Raw genomic sequence first — 5,345 nt, 5'->3', positions numbered from 1 at the left:
GATAACTTTTGATTTTGAAATTTTAGCAAAAGTCATTATAAACAATCTATGAAATTGAAAATGAAAAGCGTGGGGCGCATGTAATACACTTGAATTGATATGAAAAGTAATAGATGTATGTATGTATGTGGGTATATGAATAACGACCGCTTAAAATCTAGTTCAAAGTTCCACTTTCGCTGTAGAAATTTTAGGTCTACGTTATGTAGTTTGACTATTGTCAATTAAATCGAATGCTTTGTATTGCATGCGCTCCACGTCTTTCATTTTCAATTTCATAGATTGTTTATAATGACTTTTGCTAAAATTTCAAAATCAAAAGTTATCAAAACAAATTCTATGGGACTGAGAAATATTATTTTCTACTTTTTAGTCCATTTATAAAAGCGTTGTATATTAAAAAGTTTTTTTTTTTTATATTATTTATTACTACTTTATTTTAGACTTGAATTTGAAACTTGAGTAATGTTCTGCCCTTCAGCTTCAAAATACATACATTTCTAGCAACATCGCAAAAAAATATAGAAAAAAGGTATTTTCTCAACTGTGTTCACCCCACGGCAGACAATGGCAAACCTCCGAGAGTATTTCTGCCATGAAAAAGAGCTTCTTATAAAAATATAATCGCCGTTCGGAGTCGGCGTAAAACTGTAAGTCCTTCCCCTTTATGTGACAATACAAAGGCGCTCGCCACAAATTGGGGGAGAACCTCGGCCAAACACTAACACATGTGTAATCGCCAATCTATAATTATTTTATTAATAATTCTCTATGTCTTAGCAGTACAGTTTAGCTGTTAAAGGGGTGTAAACAAAACATGTCTGCCTATTTATATATAAGAGATGTATTACTTTCAAATATACTTGCATTTCAAATTCATTTGCTTTGCAGCATTCATTGCCATTAATTCGACCGAATCGTAAATATTAGAACCATTCGCCATTTTTGACGCCCTTGCCATCTCTCGCGTTCGCAATAGCATTCTTAGTTAAACAATCGCAAAATAATATCGATTCTTCTGGAAATTCAAATAAAATTGTTCTGTTTCATTTCAATTGCGATATGTTTTTGTTATTCTTGCCGAATTGTTTATTTTAGTTGCGCTTATTCATTACATTGCCAGCTAAACAACTGCATAAAATCCCTGTACGGCATACATACATACATACATATGTATGTATATGTACTTGAATATGTTCGTTTGCATTTTTGATTGGAAATGTTTTGTTAATGTTATACAGACCGTTTCATAGATCGAACATAATTTATGTTTTTTGATTTATTCTTCCAATTTAAAATGATTTTTACACATACATACATACGTATTTTACAAATCATCAAAGTGTATATAAAGTAGCACGCTTTCTCATTTCCGTTGTTTGGCAAAAATTTGGTAGCAGAAAGTCATTAGTCAACTGAATCTGCTTTCTGGAAATCAAATTTTTTTTGTATAAAATACATTTTAATAGAATTCTCAATTTATTACAAAATTAATTTAGCATAGCTCTCGGCTGCAGTTAAGCTTCTGGTAAAAAAAAAATTGTTTATTCATTTTTGCTTTTGTTTTACTAACATTATATATATATATTTTTTTATATTATGATCTATACACTATTAATTCCACAAATCACCGATGTTTGAATTCTAAGTCAATACGTCTCTTCCCCTTTCCTGTCGTCCCAATTAAAGCGACAGTAAGCGGAAAAAGACAAATCTACCAGAATCGTTTTGGTTTTCGTTTTAAAATTGCATTCAAAGTTTATCATCGTTTTTTTTTACCTCGCTTTTATTGGGTTGGGATCCAACTATGTAATAATGATGCGCCTAAAAGATGCAGCGATTTCCATTCTCAGGTTACATACCTGTTGACAGTACGAATGGAAATTATAAAAGCGAGTTTTTAGTTTTTAAGCTATAATTTTTTTTTTTATTATTTCAGTTACTAAATTTATACTCACATTTACATTTATAGTTTTTTTTTTTTTAATATAATTCTTCCAAGCACATCGATCAATTTTTTATGAATAAAACTCTCTTTTAAAACATTGTAGCGCCAGTATTTTTTAGATTCTTCGAGTACTAGCTAACGGTAGTTTTTTACTTGTTTCATATATTTTAGCCACACTGTATCACAAATATATACGTTTTTTAACCGACTTCAAAAAAAAGGAGAAGGTTATCAATTCGTCGGAATATTTGTTTTTTTTAGGTATGTTACCGCCTTTGCACTACGTAAACTGATTCGTTTACCGGTTATGTTTTGTGTTTAAAAATTACTTGTTAATATTTCGATGCCAGTGCTAATTACAGCAAGATGTTATAAGATAGAAAAGGCCTATAAAGGGTCGGTCAATTTGCCTTGTCGTGAATTTTTCCAGAATTTTTTTCATCCGCCCGTAGTGAATACACGGAAATGAAAAGTGAACCAATTCGAAGAAAATTAAACTCCTGATAAGACTGATAGTACATGACATATCTCCATTTCAGCGGGTGAAAACAGAACCACTATTTACTTCGTAGTCTGTGGGTACTCTCTCCTAAATTTTTACATTTCAATAATTCCAATACGGCGGAAAAATGTTTAAAAATTTGTTGAATTCGCTCAAAAAAATGTACTCGAGGAATATTAGGTTGAGTCTGACAATGAATTTGTAAAATTCAAAATGGCGCTTCATCATGGCGAACCAGTTTTTACAAATCTATTGAAGTCGCTATATTGAATTCGCCATTTTGAATTTTAAATATTCATAATCATATTCGTAATCAGCGACCATAAATCCTCCGACTAACAAATTTTAAGTGAATCCAAGCATTTTTCGCGGCGGCCACCATGGTGTAGTGGTTAGCAGTGCGCGCTACCACTCTGCAGGGCCTGGTTCCAAGCCTGGTTCAACCCAACATCAAAAATAGCGGTTGCCCCTCGGCAGGCAATGGAAAACCTCCGAGTGTATTTCTGCCATGAAAAACAGCTTTGATGACATCAGAACAAGCTTAACAGCTGGTATATGCGACTTACCAGCTCTTCGTTTTGCCGCTGGGGCGCATGGCGGGACGTGTTTTTTTGTGCCTATACATTGGTCTGGGTTCTTCATCGTAAAATATGCCACCTGTGTCGTGTCGTTGAGAATATGTATGCCACCAGATTTGATTGCTGCCTTATTTTCTGATAAAGTTTTCGCGCCGCATTCCTGCCTGCGCGGGTCTCAAGCTCTGCGCACTCACGCCTTTCTGACTCTGTTTTCTTCTATTTACTTAAAGCAACGTTTCTCTCCTCTCCCCCCTAAACTTCTCTTGGCGATGCTCAAGTGTATATGAAACCACAACTGATATCAATTTTACTTGACTTAGTATTAAATAGCTCGCTGTTGCCAAGCTGGTACATTCAAAAAATTGCATACTATCACTTAATTTGGAGCTCATTGAAATTTCGTAAAAGTATGTGTCTTTCTCTAAACTACAAATTCCTAAAGAGAAGTACGTAAAGAAACACATTATTGAATAGAGCGAATACAACTACATAAGGGTGTTCGATTATTTGCCTTTTGCTAAATCCGGTTTCCAGCAACATCAAAGAAAAAAATTTCAAATAGCGGTCGCTAAGGATGCGTATCGGCAATGAAAATTCGGTATATCGGCATCACGATATTTTGATTTCGCAATATGCGATAACGATATATCTACTAAAATAATATCAAAAAATACTGTATCGATATCGTATCGCAACTCCTGATATCAATATAAATTAACCGATATGTTGAACGATATTGATATATTGAATTTCGTATCGGTATCGCGCATCTCTAGCGGTCGCCCCTCGACAGACATTGGCAAACGTCCGAATATACTATATATATAAAGCTTCTTCGGAGGTCAAGCAAAAGTGTAGATCTCTCTATTTGTGTCGCAGCCTTAAGATGCAGAAGCCAAATTGGAGGAGAAGCCTGGTCAAATACGTAGAAAACGTTTAAGCGCCAAAAATTGCATTCACTGGAATCAAATATGATATACAAGTCCCCCTTCGGAAAACCTAGGGTACAGTTTTGAAACTATTTAGGGTTTCCCTTAAACTGGAAAAATCATTGAAAACTTCGAAAAACTCAGAGAGTTCAAGATTTGTGTGAAATGAAAAAACCGGTTTGTTCGATTAAAACATCCAGTTTATTCGATATTCGAAAAATCAGGATTTCAAAAAAACCGCCTATAGTTATTAAAAATAACGGTGAAAATCGGTTTAGAAAAACCGAGTTAATCACCCTAATATACAGCCTTGGGTAAAGGCATGTTGCACATAAATCAATCAAAATCAGTGGCGAGTTCAAAGAGTTTCAGAAAACACAATTTTTTAATTAACTAAATAATGGAGCACAAACAAAAAAAAAAGACATAATATAAACCAAGAACAAGTGACTAATGAAAATCAGCATGAAATTAGAAAATCTAAGCATTTAGCATATGTATGTGTAGGTATGTATGTACATACATATGTATATAAACATTGCTTTAAGGGGGAGAAACTACAAAATAGCATCATAAAACTAGGAATAGCTGAATTCCTATAAAACAGTGCAAATAAACATTAGCCAGTTGGTGCCTCTATGTGTAGTGAATAGTCTGCGAAAAATATACGAATGAAGAAAAAAATGTTTCTTCTATTTTAAAGATGTGCCTTGAAAAGCGGAAGCAGCGTCAACTTGGAGCACTTGACAGCCATCGACGAGCTGGTGCTTTGAACAAATGATGAACGTAGATATATTTTTTTAGCCAGGAATATATGTACATACATATGTATGTCGATTTTTTTCTAGCTCCTAAAATAAAATTATAGAGTACATACATGCATATGTGTACCGAATTAATATAAATTTCCAGCACTTAATTTCGAGCGCAAATATTGCAAAGAAAAGAACGCAGATTTTACCGAATCCATATGGCCTCGGTGTGGGAAATTCCCGTACTACCCTGGCAACAGCTCTTTTTCTAATATGAGATTATAAAAAGAACAAAAAAAAATTCAAAAATATGTACATATACTCGTAAAAAGGTGCAAGCATAAAAAATAATATTTTTCTGAGAAAATATCGCCTGAAGAAAAAGTTTCACAATTTTTTTTTTTATTACAATATTTTCTATGTTCTCTATTTTTAATATACGGTTTTTTTTTTTCTTCTTTTAAACAGTATATGTCCGTCAGTTTCAGTAGTGTTGCGTGTTTGCGTCGTGGTGACTTTTTATACGGCCTGTCATAATTAATCTTGGCGTGTCGTGGCACAGTTTTCACAGCAGCCAAAAAGGCGGAACCACACCGGCGACAACAAATTCGAAATAAAAACAAAGATAAACACTCA

The sequence above is a fragment of the Rhagoletis pomonella genome, unplaced genomic scaffold (genome assembly GCF_013731165.1).
Source record: "Rhagoletis pomonella isolate Grant_MI unplaced genomic scaffold, Rhpom_1.0 Rhpom_scaffold_00005, whole genome shotgun sequence".
NCBI lineage: Eukaryota > Metazoa > Arthropoda > Insecta > Diptera > Tephritidae > Rhagoletis > Rhagoletis pomonella.
Note: the sequence above shows the minus strand (reverse complement) of the source record.